The sequence below is a fragment of the Equus przewalskii genome, chromosome 32 (assembly GCF_037783145.1).
Source record: "Equus przewalskii isolate Varuska chromosome 32, EquPr2, whole genome shotgun sequence".
In the NCBI taxonomy this organism is placed as follows: domain Eukaryota; kingdom Metazoa; phylum Chordata; class Mammalia; order Perissodactyla; family Equidae; genus Equus; species Equus przewalskii.
Genome location: NC_091862.1, coordinates 2954382 through 2969713, shown reverse-complemented (window position 1 = coordinate 2969713; position 15332 = coordinate 2954382). Strand labels below are relative to the sequence as shown.

At 44.5% G+C, this 15332-nt stretch overlaps 1 protein-coding gene across 4 annotated transcripts in view; it reads left to right on the top strand.

Moving 5' to 3' along the window:
* The first annotated feature begins 222 nt into the window (after nt 1-222).
* Nucleotides 223-15332, top strand: part of CCR6 (C-C motif chemokine receptor 6) — a 31592-nt gene continuing 16482 nt past the window's right edge. The window contains exons 1-2 of one of the 4 annotated variants that reach the window (XM_008515192.2): nt 612-864; nt 13239-13343. The gene's annotated coding sequence lies outside the window, so the exon portion shown is untranslated. Of the gene's footprint in view, nt 865-3645; nt 3781-10506; nt 10905-13238; nt 13344-15332 lie in introns of those variants that run through there. The other 3 variants (XM_070602710.1, XM_070602709.1, XM_008515345.2) reach the window with 3 other exon arrangements.

Below are 15332 nucleotides of genomic sequence, written 5' to 3'. Positions count from 1 at the left end.
ATTTTAGACCTAGGTGGAGAGGGTAACCCAGAGTCCCCCTCAAATCACAGGGCTATTCCCAAACGGAATGCTCACAATCGCTCCAGGGATATGGAGATTCAGGGTTTTGCTGTCCTTAAGCAGTTCAGGTTATGACTTAATGGGCACATGTTGTAGAAGATGGTTAATGAAGCCACATGAATCTTTTGAGGGTGACACGTCCGCTCTACAACTAGGTCATGTCTCCTTTTGGAGCCGATCACAGACCTACAATATGTGTGACATGCTAATTCTGTCTTCATTACATCTTTACCTACAAAAGCATAAGTCATATAGGTTTTTTTGGGCTTTTTATTCTTTTAAGAATAGGAACGTGGGTAGTTGATTATAAAGTTCATTAGGTCGTGTGTGGAGCTTTTCAGAGAACTTTACAATCATTCTAATTGATTTGGAGTTTCCAAGAAGAATCGAAAAACATTCCACAGACTAATAATTCTGAAACAAAAAAAAAATTTGTATCTAAAATTGAAATTATCAAGTGACCTAGTTGCATAAACTTGCCTTCCTTCCTCCACCTTATTTGTTACCTTTATACGATCTGAAGTATGTGTTGGAAGAATAAAACTTGTGGTAAGGCAGTTCACCACAGCGCCCCGCGTGTGGGTAAAGAATGAGAGAGTACTCAGTTGAGATGATAGCTGAGCAAGGACGTGCAAAGGCCAGGAATCCTTTAAGTAGCACGGCATCTGTACTGCTTTAATCAGTAAGAAGAAGGCCAGCGTGTTTGCACTGGTGAAGAGAAATCTAAAGATTTAAGAAATCTGAAATTTAAGAGACAAACTCGGTGGCTGCTCATTTGTGGAAGGAAACGCTCCTTCTTTGTCGGTAAGTTTTTGTTTTGTCTCGGAATTTAGAAACTATTGTATCTCTGTTGTCTTAATAACCACTTTATGCTTTAAAGGTAAAAGAATATCGCAGTTTGTATGATCAAGTCAGACATTGATTCGATGCTTATGTGTTTAGACTCCGTTAGTCATGCCACGGGAGAGAGAAGACATGCGAACTTTTGTCGAGTCTGTTAGGTGCTACACACTATTCTAGAGACTTCATGTGTGTTATTTTATGTAATTCCAACAACATCCTGGGAGGTAGGTGTGATTAAAGAGTTAGAGAGATGAAGTCCGTCTGTGTGTGACAATGGAGGTATTCGAGTCCAGATTTTTCTGATTCCAGAGTCTGTGCTCTTTCTGTCTCACAAAGACATTAAATATAATCTTCAAGTTACCTGTGGCCTTATGTACAGTGTACACCATGTAGACGTGTACACATGTAGCACTTGTGAAAGAACTGTAGTAACATTTCCAAAGATCCTGATAAACCATAGCCACCTTTGAAAGAGCAGTCATCTCTATGAGCCGTAACTATAAAGGAGAAACACAGATTCTACAAGCCCAAAACACAGGTTCCCTAATGTGACTTGCGTGCACGCTGCAGGGCTGTACCTGTGTTCCAGAATAAGGGGTTCTGGGTGGATCCAAACATGGATGAAGCACAGAGGGAGTCAACTGGGTGAGGGGAGATGGAAATTGACCTAGAAGAGCAGGGATGTGGTCTAGGGGTGGAGAATGGAGCAGGTTCCAGCCCCATATGGACAGAGAAGAGAGAGACAGGGTGCTGATGAACAGGGGTGATAAAATGGGAGGAAACAGCGGGTGAGCCTGGAGCCAGCGCAGCAGAAGATACAAACCCTTATGTGAACACGCATCCATGTGTGGATATACTTATGCGTCTAGTTCAAGAGAATTCATGTTGTAACTCATGGGAAGAAGTTCTCGTGATAACATCATCTTCCAAGTGAAAGTGACAAATAGGTGGCAATCAGTTTCACTGTGTTGTGGGTTAATGTATTTATAGCATTTTAAAAATACCATGAACGCATTTATATGACCATATTAGAGGCATCAGTTTTAATCTTGCTTTATATCTTCTCTTATTAAATGTCTTAAAACTTCTAAGCCCTCATTTACCTGGAGGTTTTTTTTTTTTTTTTTTATCTAATAATCTCAACTCTCTAAGACAAACTGAGAAAGAGGAAATGAACAGGACTCTGCTGCCAAAATAGATACCACAAAGCTCATGTCTTACGGCTTGTGAGCCTCTCTCCCAGGGGAGCCCCTCAGGTGCACATTCAGACACACTGACATTTATTTTAGGTGCAGTTCTGATAAGCAGGGCAGTTTGGTTTCCCAGCCCAGAGCTTATTAGAAGCAAAAGGTTAAAAGTGGGAAGGTCATCTGCTGGAGTCAGACACTGGGAGTAAGGAGGCATGAGAGAGGTGGGCTGCCAGCAAAAGTTAGGGTGGGAGACCCCAAAATACGGATAGGACAACTCAATATACTTAACCTGGGGCTACTTAATGCAGGAGCAAATAGTCCCAAGTGTTTGAACCATTTCTGCTTGGAATTTGGTGCTCGGTTGCAGAGAAGCAAAGCTCATGCCCACAGTGGTGACCACCAAAGAAAGGCATTTGAGGATGGACTGGACAACTGTGATTTTACCAGAAGATGCATTTGAGCAAGAATTTCATTAGTCAGGCGTCAAAATGCTAGTGAAGCATCTCAGTTGAAAGTTAATTCAGAATAACCCTCCCCAGGAAGAAGATTAATTAGACATTGCTGTGTTCCTAGATATCCAGTGCATTGTTCAGAGCTCGGAGGATGGAAAGGCCAGCCAGGCGAGGTTTAAAATCTAAAGAGGATTCCATATCAGAGACGATTAGGTGTCTGTAGAATAAATACATGCCTTTTTGCTTTTTAAAATGTTTCCTGTTTTGGGAGTAGAGTGAGGATTTGGATACACCAAGAAAGAGAAAACGGCACAAAGAAAGAAGAAAGATGGAAAAGTGGAGGCAGGATGAGGAAGAAGGCAAGGAATAAAATAGAGGGAGAGATGTTAAGACAAGGAGCGGAGGCTGCAAGGAGGGAGGCGGCCACCCAGGACCAAGAGAGGGGCCCCATTGGGCACTGTGGACGTGGTTCTGGGCTCTGCAGAGCCTCAGCCAGCAAATAGCCCAGGCGCAGTTCAGGGTCGCCCATAGCAGTGGGCACAGGGTTACCTGGACTTGGGGGAGGGAGCAGGCCACTCTGGCAGCCTCCTGCATTTCCCTTTCCAGTGCCTTTCATGCTCCCAGGCCCTCCCTTTCTACTTGCTGTACCCAACCATCTGAAATTCTGGGGGAGAAGGGACGATGAGCTTAATAAGTTACAAATTATGTGCACTTACTAGGGCCTTCTAGATCCTTCCTGTTCACTGTAGTATTAAGAATTGCAGGATCTCAGGTCCCTCCCAGGCTTCAGTCAGAATCTGCATTTTAACCCCTTGGCCAGGTGATTCATAGGCATCGTATGCTTGGAAACCCCTCTTCTGGGCGTAGACGGCCTCGATCCAAAGGGATCAGTGAATGCACGGCAGGCGGTTGTTGCTGCTGCTGTTGTGTTTGCCTTCTAAACATGGCACAGAGATGAGCAGGACCCCTTTTCTATCCGAAACCATCTTAGCAGCTGCCTGCTGTGACTACCGGGAAGGGTCGGGGCGGGGTGGTGGTGGGGGGAGCAGCCTGCGACCATCGGCACATTATCACAACATCATTCTTTCTCATTTCGGTAGCACCTTTATAAATCAGCCTGGCTGTTCCCATTAGGCAGACTGAAAATGAAGCCCTGAATCTGGGTCACTGAGGAATGCAATGAATCAGTGGAAGCCCCAGGCCCTTTGCTCTGCCTCTCTCCCCTGTCATGCATGGTGAGTGCCATTAGGAACTGAGGTGACGATATCTTCACAGATTTAGATTTTATTTGTGGCTTTATCTAACATCAAAGTTGTTTGACTCGAGGCCCCAACATTAAAAAGGATGTGTGGCTTTCAGATTTCTTTCTGACAGATAAACAGATATTTTAGTAAATCTAAAAATCACTGTCATGTGTGTAATTAAATGAAAATGCAAGAAAATAAGTCAGTCTCCTTTGGTCTTTTTATCGGTTTAGGCCTTTTCAGGTTCTGTAAAAGAGGCTGAGATGATTTGCATTTCTCCTCCCACATACTTTTCTGAGACAGTGGTTAGCAAACGGCCACTCTGACATCCTCTCTGCAGTCCCCCTTGGGAGGTTGGCTGGAGGATGAGAGCCCGGACTGGCTGGGTTACCCTGTCCTTCAAGCTCCCAATTTGGTAGAACAGGTGAACAGGAGGCCTTTCTGTCATCCCCATGCTGTCCATTCTGGTGAAATGAATCACGCCCCTGTCGAAGAATTTTGTGACATTTTTAAAGTCACTCGAGAAAAGTCAATTCCACTGGAAGTTAGTTTGGAGCTACTTAGAGCCATTTCATTGATGGGGACAATCTCATTAGGTCCACAGTACTGTGCGTTCTCCTTTCCTTTTACTGAGCAAGAGTTGGTGCTGGTCAATTTGGGGTCATTTCAGCATTTCCTGTATCTGACCTGCAGCAAAATAGCATGTTCACTGTTCTGGAAACTGAAAAAAAAAAGAAATTGTATGACAGGAGCCCTCAGACAATGAAGATTGTCTGAAATATCTAGAAGGTGTAATTTTTCCAGCAGTGAACATTAGTGATCTCTGTAATAGTTGCTACAATGTCTCTATACTGCTCTTAGAAATTGTTTCATTATACAAACAACGTATCTCATTGTTAAACACGTGGAAAGCACAGAAACATGGAAACAAAATTATATTTCTTACATCTTCACCTCCCCAAGCAACCACCATTACCATTTTAATATATTTCTGCCCAGGCTGTATTCTGAGCAGAGTTTTGTCATCGTTTTTCACTTTTACTTAGAAATGTTGGTAAGAATAAGGCTGTGTCTAGAACGCTGTGGTTAGAGTCAGAACTTTAAGTTGGGGACCTCAAATGAAATTTTGTAAATTTTCTATATGCATGAGGCTAACTCAAAATTTTGAAAAACTCCCTCCTCCTCCTGTTTCAAAGATCCCCAGGCATTATAAAACGAGTGAAAATTGGTTTAATTGAATTCATCTTTAGAACAGTAGCTGTGACTAGCTGGACACAACGACAGATCATCATGTGCAAGTGGGTAATAGCATCTCTCCATTCTCCAGAAGGTTCCAGAAGGCATGAAGAAGAGAGAATTCCAACCTCTGGTTGTGTCTCTTGAAGACATCCAGGGGGTTGACTCTGTAAGGCCGGCTTCCTCGCCTCCCTAATTCTCTCAGACTCTCCAGCTGCCCAGGAACCTTTCACAGAGACCCCGGCTCCCTCACCCACATTCCGCCCTCCCGGCTTTCCTCTCCTTCCACCACTCCCTGGCTCTTTATTTTTTGAGGTTAGATTGATCTTTTTGGCTTAGCCTCCCTTTCTTCGGCACACGAGGTGACAGAATTTCTCTCCAGTCTCTTGACTCAGCTCCCTCGCACATATGGGGAGGGAGAGACAGGCAGCAAGGGAAAACACACACGCTATGATTGGACGGGCTGACTGTCACAAAATTCCTCCTTTCTCCCAGCTGAAACCATCTCCTTCCGCCTTCCTATCCTTGGGCCCGTGTTTTCCTTTTGGCACAATGAGAATAAGCCCAGCTAGCATTCTTCAAGTATTTAAGGCAGCTGTCTTCCCCATGGGCTCCCACTCCACCCCTGGTCTTGCCACCCTCCTCCTTCCTTGATGTCCAGGTTTCAGGCCCCTTCACCACCCTAATCCTGCTCTGTAATGAGGCCCCCTCCATGCCCCAACCACCTTCATCCCTTTCTCATCCCATTCCTTAGTGCCATTACTTCCAGACCCAGAGCGACCAACCTTCCTGGTTGGCCAGGACTGTCCTGACTTTGGCACTGGAGTTTCCATGTTCCGGAAACTCCTTTAGTTCCTGGCAAACCAGGGTAGTTGGCCACCCTAATCCTGACAGCCCCACAAGGAGAAGAAGGGTTAAGGGTTGACTCCTTCCCCTCTGTTGGTTGAAGGGTCTCTGTTGGTCCATCAGGGGCCATTAACTCCTCTGTACTTCTGGGTGGTGCCTGAGGGCTGAGCAGAAAAAACCTTGAGTCAGAAAATCAGAGCTTTGGGTGCTTAAGATGGGAACTGTCCAAGAGGGCGGTCTCTGTCCATCACAGCTGCAGCTGGGATCAGACGCGGGTCAAGAGGACATGACGTGGGAAATCAAAAGTGATGTCTGCTGACTCCCCAGGCTGAAAGAAATAAACTTTCACCGCGTCCGCTGCCCTCCCTAACTCCATCCTCTTTCTTCCAGTCTCACCGCCGATTTTTTAAAGACACATTTTCTACAACTGTGGTCTCCATTTCCTCAGTGTGCTCTCTCAAATCCTTGTAATGAACTTTCCACTGAGACATTCATACTGAAAGCCGATCTTCAAAGAACACAGCAAACCCTGGTGATGAATGCAAAGGGCAGTTTTCAGCCCTCGAATTCCCCACTCTGCAGGTTTTTCTTGAAATACTTTCCTCCCTTGATGGCCCCAATAACACTGACCTAATTTTTGAGAGACCTAATCCTTGGGGCCACTTGTTTTTTGTCTTTTTTCCTCACTTCCACTTGTTCTTCTGCTCCATAAGCACACGCACAGGTTCCCAGAGCTTTTGTCCGCATCTCTGAGATCAATGACAACCTCTCTGTTCATAATTATTCCCACATCTCTTTCTATAGTCCCTCTTTAGGACTCCATCATCATCATCACCATCATCACCATCATCACCATCACTGCCACCATCCTCAGCTGTTCCTGTGTGTCAAACACTGTGGGATGTATGCACTCTACATGTCTCTAATCCTCACATGGATCCCCTAGAAATCTCTAATCTTCATTTCATCCATGTGGAAACCCAGAGATTAACTTGAAAAACAGCCAACATATGGTTGACACAGATCTGAAGTCACATCAAGACTTTCCCGTTACACAATAGCTCCTCACATTCTGTGTACCTCACATTAAACTCATTTCCTTCCCCCTTTGATCAGTTTCTATAACTTCTCCATGTAGAAATGAGTTAGAAACTGAGAAATGAGTTTCCGGTCCTGATTTCCCTATTTCTGTGGAGATGGGAAACTTGGCGTCATCGTCATTCCTGCTTCCTCTTGCTCCTTACTGATGTTTCAAAATATCTCCCAAACATCACTTCTTCTTCTTCACATTGATCCCAGAAATGCATCAACGTTGAGATCAGAAGACATGGCTTTGAGCCTTGGCTCTTCAAGTTATGAAGCCCATGAATTTGAGGAAGTTGCTTTATTTCTCTGAGTTTCGATCTGACAACACCAACACTGTCTAGGCTTGTTGTGAAGATTAATGAAACAGAATAAGGGAAATATCAAGGTATCAACCCAAAAACCCAGAAGGCGTCATTAGCACTGCCAGTCAACTGGCCATCGTGCCTCTGCTGTGTGATGTGGGCAGGCCCGCCTTCTGGATGGCTTCCTCTCCTTGTCAGTCTTGTGAACTTGGCCTTGTCCCCCCAGAGCTCCAAGAGTCCCCCTTCAGTCCAGTCGCTCACCCTGGTCTGAGTTCGTACCTTCTTTAACTCATGCCGTTTGCCTGCCTACCCCTTCCTGCCTGGCCAGATTGCCATCTTGTCTCCCTGTTGAACTCTGGCCTTCCTCCTTCACAAAGATGGCTCAGACCATTGCAGCAGACAGAGCCCCCTCTCTCTCCCTCCTTTAAGCCCTTCACATGATTGATATTGGCTCCTCAGTGATCAACCACATACAGCCTTGCCTCATCACATTGCATGTCTTGTCATGTATGTATGCCTCAACTTTGCAACCAGGGAAGTTCCTTAAAGGCAGGAAACAAATTGCACACTTCTATGTGTCTCTGTACGTAGTATAGTCTATGTAGTGGGTTATCGGAAATAATAATTTATAACAGGCAAGGTAGGTTGGTGTGCCCCTGGCTCTTTAGGTGGACAATTTTTAGACCAGACAGTTGAGGGTGTAGAGTAACAAACAGTTTCAAACCTCTGTAATCCCAAAGCTCCAGGATTCACAGTGAATATCAAAGATATACACTTGAAATCTTTGTAAATTTCAAAATTTGAGATGTCAGCACAGCTAGCAATTCTCCCTGTAAAAATGCACTTTGTCTCTGTTGGGGCACTTGCTGACATAATTTGGTGAATAGGGTTTTCTTGCTTCTCTATAGAGGAAAAGAGATGGATCCAAACTACACAGCACAGGTCCAAACCACTGCTGGATCAGATATTCTGTTTTTAAATTTGTCCTGCTACCAACTCTCCAACAGCATCATTATTTTAGATTTCTTACTTTCCTCCCCTTACTTCTAGCCCATGTTCTAACTTTTTGTTTTTATTTTATTTTTAATACATCTTCATTACTTCAGAAGAGGTTTAGAGTGCGTGATGAGGAGTAAAGGGGTGTCCCAGTTATCTACTGTTGCTTAGCAAGCCACTTCCAACTGTGGTGCCTTAAGGCAATGATTTATTACTGTCTCTTGTGGCTCTGGGGATAGTCTAGGCTCAGCTGAGTGCTTCTCAGTTGGGGTCTCTCTTGCAGTTATAGTCAGAGGGCGGCTGAGACCTGAATCATCTGAAGTTTCCACTGGGCTGGTTTGCTCCCCATGGGGCTGGCTGCTGGGTGGCATTTCAGCGGGAGTTCTCCACTGGCCCGCCCACATGTGGCCTCTCCATGTTCGGTCTTCTCAACCCAGCATGGAGACCGGGTTCCAAAAGGGAGCATGCATTCCACGAGGTCCAGTGGGAGCTGCAAGGTTCCTTGTGTCTTAGCCTCGGAAATCCCAGATTGTTACTTTCCATACTCTATCAGTCGAGCAAGTCACCAAGGCCAATGCAGATTCAAGAAGAGGCAAACTAAATTTCACCTCTTAATATGCGAGGAGCATGCCTATTTTGGGAATAGAGGCATTGAAGTTGGTCATCTTCAAAGACTGTCACAAGATGTAAACATCTCATTAAGATACAGGTAACACCCAGATCACCAGCCCTGGTGGCCTAGTGGTTAAGATTCGGTGCTCTCACTGTCACAGCCCAGGTGCATTTCCAGTCAGGGAACCACACCCACCCCCCTCCCCCCATCTGTCAGTTGTCATACTGTGGTGGCTGCTTGTTGCTGTGATGCTGAAAGCTATGCCACCAGGATTTCAAATACCAGCAGGGTCACCCATGGTGGACAGGTTTCAGCGGAACTGCCAGACTAAGACAGACCAGGAGGGAGGCCCTGGCCACCCACTTCTGAAAACAATGGCCAGGGAAACCCTATGAATAGCAGCAAAGCATTGTCTGACGCGGCACCGGAAGGGAAGAGGATGGTGCAGAAAGACCAGGCACGGTTCTGCTCTGCCATGCACCGAGTCTCTGGGAGTCTGAATCGACTGGCTGGTACAAACATCCAAAACACCAAGGTCAGCCAGGTTCATTTCCCAGGGCTCGGCGACTCTCGCACACCAGCCACCCAAAACCAGACTCAAGTGTGTTCCTCAGAAATATTGCAAATTACTACGTTTTAGCCCTGCACGGCACTAGCAAATATTAAACGCAGGTCCTGTTAAATCAGTGAGGGCCAAGGCGCTACTCACTTGCCGAAGGGCTGTCAGCTTTTCCAGCCACATGCTCATCAGCAGATTTTGATCATCTGTCTGTCAATCATCTTTTGAAATTATCCCCAGAGTTGAAAACATACTAAATCCTTTGTCATCTGTTAAGGACCACTCCACATAAACTATGAGGAAGTCACTTTGACCGAAAAACTTTCTTTACACAATGGTTGCTTGAGGTCATTTGAAGTTTTACAATTTTATGATTTAAAAATTTGTTTAGGGGCAGGCCCGGTGGCACAGTGGTTAAGTTCACATGCTCCGCTTCAGTGGCCCGGGGTTCGCTGGTTTGGATCCTGGGCGTGGACCTACGCGCCGCTTGTCAAGCCACGCTGTGACAGGTGTCCCACATATAAAGTGGAGGAAGATGGGCACAGATGTTAGCTCAGGGCTAATCTTCCTCAGCAAAAAATATAAAATAAATCAATAAATTTGTTTATTCATAACCTACACACATTTCCTAAGGACCTATTTTTCCTTTTAAATTCTTCTTCCTTCTTCAGGGGACCTATTTGTATTCTCTGCTGCATCTGCATAGCGCAAGACTCCTTTCCAGTCTAAGTTTTGTAGGGTCCTGCAGTTGAAAGTGCTGTCTTTTTACACTACCATGGTGAGACCTGGCAGTTAGAATAAACGGTCACTGCAACCCTGAACCACAGGTGACATCCTCAGGGGTGCTGCACACAGTCTCAGCACAAATTGAAAGCAATTCCTTATGGCTGTGATATTAATCTGCCAGACTGTCCCTGGGCTTTGTTCCGAATGAAGTTTTCACATTCACTGCCAAATTTTCAGGCTGGAAAATTGCTTGTATAAAATGCCAAACTGTACACTGTACTTCTTGTTTTTTATGCACCTCACAATGTCATGCAAATGAGCAGGGTAATCCTAAATTTGCAGAAGATTAAATAAGTTTGAGATCTCACAGGATCTTTACCATGGGGCATTTTCTAGAGAGATAACAACAAAACGGGTCTTAGCTTCCTATGGATGACCTATAATTTGGATTTTACTTTGCAATACAGAAGGAATCTTGGGGCAAAGAATATACCAGTCGCTTTATAGGCCAGTGAGTGCCACCGAGCAGCAACCTCAGTCATCAATCGAATGGAAAGGCAAGAGACCTGGGCTGGGAGCTGGTTGAAGGCCAGGTCTGAATTCTCTACCATTCACTTCCCATCTGGGGGCAGAGAAGGAGCACGAGAGGAGGAAGTCGCTGCTGGGGAGATTCCTCCCACCTCCCTCCCTCTTTGCTCTCTACTTCTGGAAGGTGGCCCACATATTGGTCCTGAGTTCCATTGTGTTCCAGGTAAGGAAGGGTAATTGAGCCATCCCAGTCCCTCAGCTTCTCTGTATGGCTGCACAATACTGCCTTTATGAACATGCTGCACTCTATTTACTATTCTTTCTTGGTCCTTAGCAAAGTCACATCTTTTCTTTTCTTTTCTTTTCTTTTTGAGGAAGATTAGCCCTGAGCTAACATCTGCCACCAATCCTCCTCTTTTTGCTGAGGAAGATTGGCCCTGAGCTAACATCCACGCCCATCTTCCTCTACTTTATATGTGGGATGCCTACCACAGCATGGCTTGATGAGCAGTGTGTAGGTCCATGCCCAGGATCTGAACCAGCAAACCCCAGGCCACTGAAGAGGAATGTGCGAACTTAACTGCTGTACCACTGGGCTGGCCCCTGTTTTCCTTTTTTTCAGGCAGGTCAAATCCAGGGCTACAACTAGCTCTAAAGGGTTTACCTTCTCACCTTCATGCTAAACAAGACCATCGAAGGGGAGGTTCAGGGAACAGGTAGAAAGGATGGAGCTAGAGAATGTGTGATGTGTGTGTCCCCAAATTCCACAGGTGGCCTGCATCTTCCTCCGCAGGGAGTCTGGGGCCCCTAGGCAGCCCTTTTAGCAGCTTCCTTCCACAGCAAGAAGCAGAACCTCAGTGGAGCCGGTGGAGGTGAGGACAGAGGGATGATGACAAGGCGGCAGTGGGAAGGGCAGAAAAGAGGTGTTTGCTTTTCTCTCCTTCTCTCCATCCCATGATCAGCCAGTTCCAGGTCAGAGACAACCAGGGAAGTCACATGGAAGGTTCTCTTCAAACAGAAGAGAGGACTGGGTATCCCTTGTGGAGGGGAATCTTATGCTCTTTCAAAGAAAAACAACTCAGGACTTAGTGAGAAGAGTCTTTTATTCAAAAGGATTATCATAAGTGGGGAAGAGACCATCGCAACAGGTGCCCTGTAGTGGTGGGGTCTGCAGGCATCTCAAAATCAGACAGAAAAAGACTTTTCTTCCACAGGGTCCAGGAAGGCAAATGGATGAGTGGACTCTTTGGAGGGAAATGACTAATGGGGTCTGCCAGGAAAGGGGTCTGGCTGTGGTCAGCGGATTCCCAAGAAAGGCTGACGAGGGGGCAGGTTCCACTCTTCAGGGCTCACTAGGGCTTGGGGGACAAGCTGGGTCAGGGATCTGCAGGAAGGAGAGAAGCCTGACCAATGTTTCATCGAGACAAAGCAGAGGGTCAGCCACGGGCAGCAGTGAGCTCTTGGCCAGCTCACAAGTGAAAGGAGGCACGGGGTTCCGAAGGAGGGAAGGTGGGAATCAACCCAGGGTTGCTTTCATTGATCTCCAGGTCCCTTTGCTATAAATCTTCCCGCATTTCTTAAGACTTGATTGACAGAAACAATTTATGATGGGGAAGACCTTTATGACTCCAGAATTCTTTGCCCCTTTAAAAATTTTTTTTAACCATTCACACCTAAAAATGGGTTCCCCAAATGAATCATCAATTGTTAGATTGAATGACAGGGCACATGTTAGATTTGTCACCCGTCATCTCATAATGATCATGTGCTTGGCTTTTTAGGGACCAATGTTTATTTTTTTAATTGAGGTATAATTAACATGTAATATTATATTAGTTGCAGGTGTACAATATAATGATTCAATATTTGTATATATTGCAAAATGACAGCCACAGTAAGTCGAGTTAACATCCACCACCACACGGGGTGTCTTCGATCTCAAATGATACAATAATGGCTAATATTTACTGACGACCCACTCTGTGCCAGCACTGTTCTAACTGCCTTACCTGGACTGACCAGTCATTTCTTACGACACTGTGAGGTTAGAAACATTACGGTCTTTATTTTACAGAGGAGTGAACCGTGGCATTGAGAGGGTCAGTAACTTATCTGTGGGTGCACAGCTTTCGGGGTGAATTGAGAACAGAGGCTCCAGAGGCTGCATCAGTAACCACAGTGCTCACATGGCCTTATCTCAACATTTTCAAATCTTCCAGGCAGCTTGCAAAGTGTCCTTGCCCACAGAGATAATTAGGCAAAGAAGTGTGAACGTTTGAGTACAAACTCAGTTGAAAAGCAACTCACAGAGTCATTCTCCAGAGGAACTACCACACCCAGGGCTCTCCGTCCTCATCACTTTTGCTCCTGGTTTGACTTTGTTTCCAGGGAGTCATATGATGGTTTTATAACCTACAGGATATACATGGTTAACCATCTGCATTTGGGCAAATAGGCGTTACTTTTAAGTAGGAAGTGGTACTTTCAATTTTTCAATTCAGCAATTTGCTTTTGGCCAGTTCTGGTCTCTCACTGCCTTTTTCTTAATGACCATTAGAAAGTGCATCTTGGTAAGAGACTCACATTGGCGATGTGGGCTCCTGGAACATCACTGAGGGGAGCATAACAGAACAATTCACTTTGGATCACAGCATCTCTCAAGGTGAGCTTGGCTTTACAACCTTCACTCCTTTCAAAAATGCCTTAAATTCTGTAATATCTGAGTCTAGGAAGTACTGGACGTGGAATTGTTTCTCTTAAGAATTCCAGAATTCTGGCATATTGACTGTGTTAACACTTAATAAAACATTCTTACCTTCATGAATACCTTGACCTTATAGGTTTAATGATAGTACAGTGTTTTCAAGAAGTTCGCTTTTCCTCTAAATGTACCATATGTGACTTGATAATCATCGCCTTGCATGAGAACACAGGTGATGGTTTTGGCTTTGCTTGTTCATACGGTAAATATCGATATCTGGAGAGATATGCAACTCTTTATTTAACAAAGTGCATGAAAAGATTTTGAAAAGCTAAAAACTAAGCTAAGAAACATTTTGGAGGCACTGCTAAAAGTGATCTATGCGATGAAAGGTAATGAGTGAGCATCTCGAACAGCTGGAGGTTGAGTGGGAAGGAGCTTGTAAGGAGAGCTGTTTAAGAAACATTGATGGGGGGAAGTTTTTATGAGACTCAGTGCATTACAGGAAAAGCTCTGATAAAGGCTGCAAATGCCATAATGATCATGAAACTGCTGTCTCATGGCCATAAAAGAATAATACATAATGATCTTTAAGAGAGCCTGCCACAGGTTACCTCCACAGCCTTGTAGCAGCAGAAAATAGATGTTGTAGAGATCAGCACTCTAAAGAAAGAGATAAATGCAAGGTCTGAATTCAAGCCATTCTTGAAATGATTGAAGGTATAATTTCTGCAAATAAAAAAGAAAATGTCAATCTGAGCTTCCAAAGAAGCAAAAGGAACCAAAAGGAAAAAAAAAACACTTATATACAAATCACTGGAAAAAACCTTTTGGCTTCTTTCTTAACCACTCTTATTCAAAAGCAGAAGGAAGCCAGCGTAAAGTTTCAGCTCCACTGAGGTTTATCTAAAAAAGGATAAAAAACTGTGTGTTCATGATTCAAATAAATTAAGAGAACATAAATTTATTAAATACCTACCATTGCAGTATATGAGAATCTGATATCAATAAAAGGTATTGAAATAAAGCTATTATTTAAGATCTCATGGGAATTTTACAGCCCTTCAGTAAGACTTGCTGCAGACAAAATGAATTAGAAGGTGAGTAAGAGATGATATGAAAAGTATCACTATTACTCAGAGCCCTGTGTGAGCCACTGTCTTCCCATCTATACAATGGGTATAACATCTACCTTGAAGGGTTTTTATGAGGTTGAAAGAATAGATACAAAGCAGTGGTCCCAATGCCGAGTATGTAATTAGAACTTAATTTGCAGCACACACACAAATATGCACATATAACACATTTACACACTCACACACTCATGCACACACATAACATATATACACATGCATAATATATACATGCACACCCATGCATACACATACATGCACACACATAGCCTAACACATATGCACGCTCATATACCCACTCTTCTTTAGTCCTCGTTCCTTGTCTCGTTAGGCCATCACTATTTACGAAAGTAAGCATCGATTTAAAATCTTCTGCTTTAATTTTAACAAGCTGTCAACTTGTTATGGAGTTTGTTTAAATTAAAACTTTAACACAGTTTTCCTTGCTGATAATATTTTGATAAATATTATTAACGGTTTCCCCGTACTTAATTTTCTTGGGTAATGTCTGCCCTTGGCCAAATGGACCAACAAAAGAGAGTTGGTCTGTCAGCCACTCCCTTCTGCTTTGTCAGGCTCCTTCTCTCTTCTCTGGGGGACCCTACTTCCCTTTTGCTGTCCTTCTGTCTGCCGCCACCTCTGCTGGTCCCACCAGAGAGCCGACTTGTAATTTGTCTCCCGAAGACTGTATCCTCAGTCAACTGGCACCAGTTAAGATGCTTGCTACTAAGGACTTGAACTGTTTCCCACCTGTCGCTGGTCGTCCGCGTTTGACTAGACAATTCACAAAGCCGTCAAAGTCCAAAGCAATGGTTTT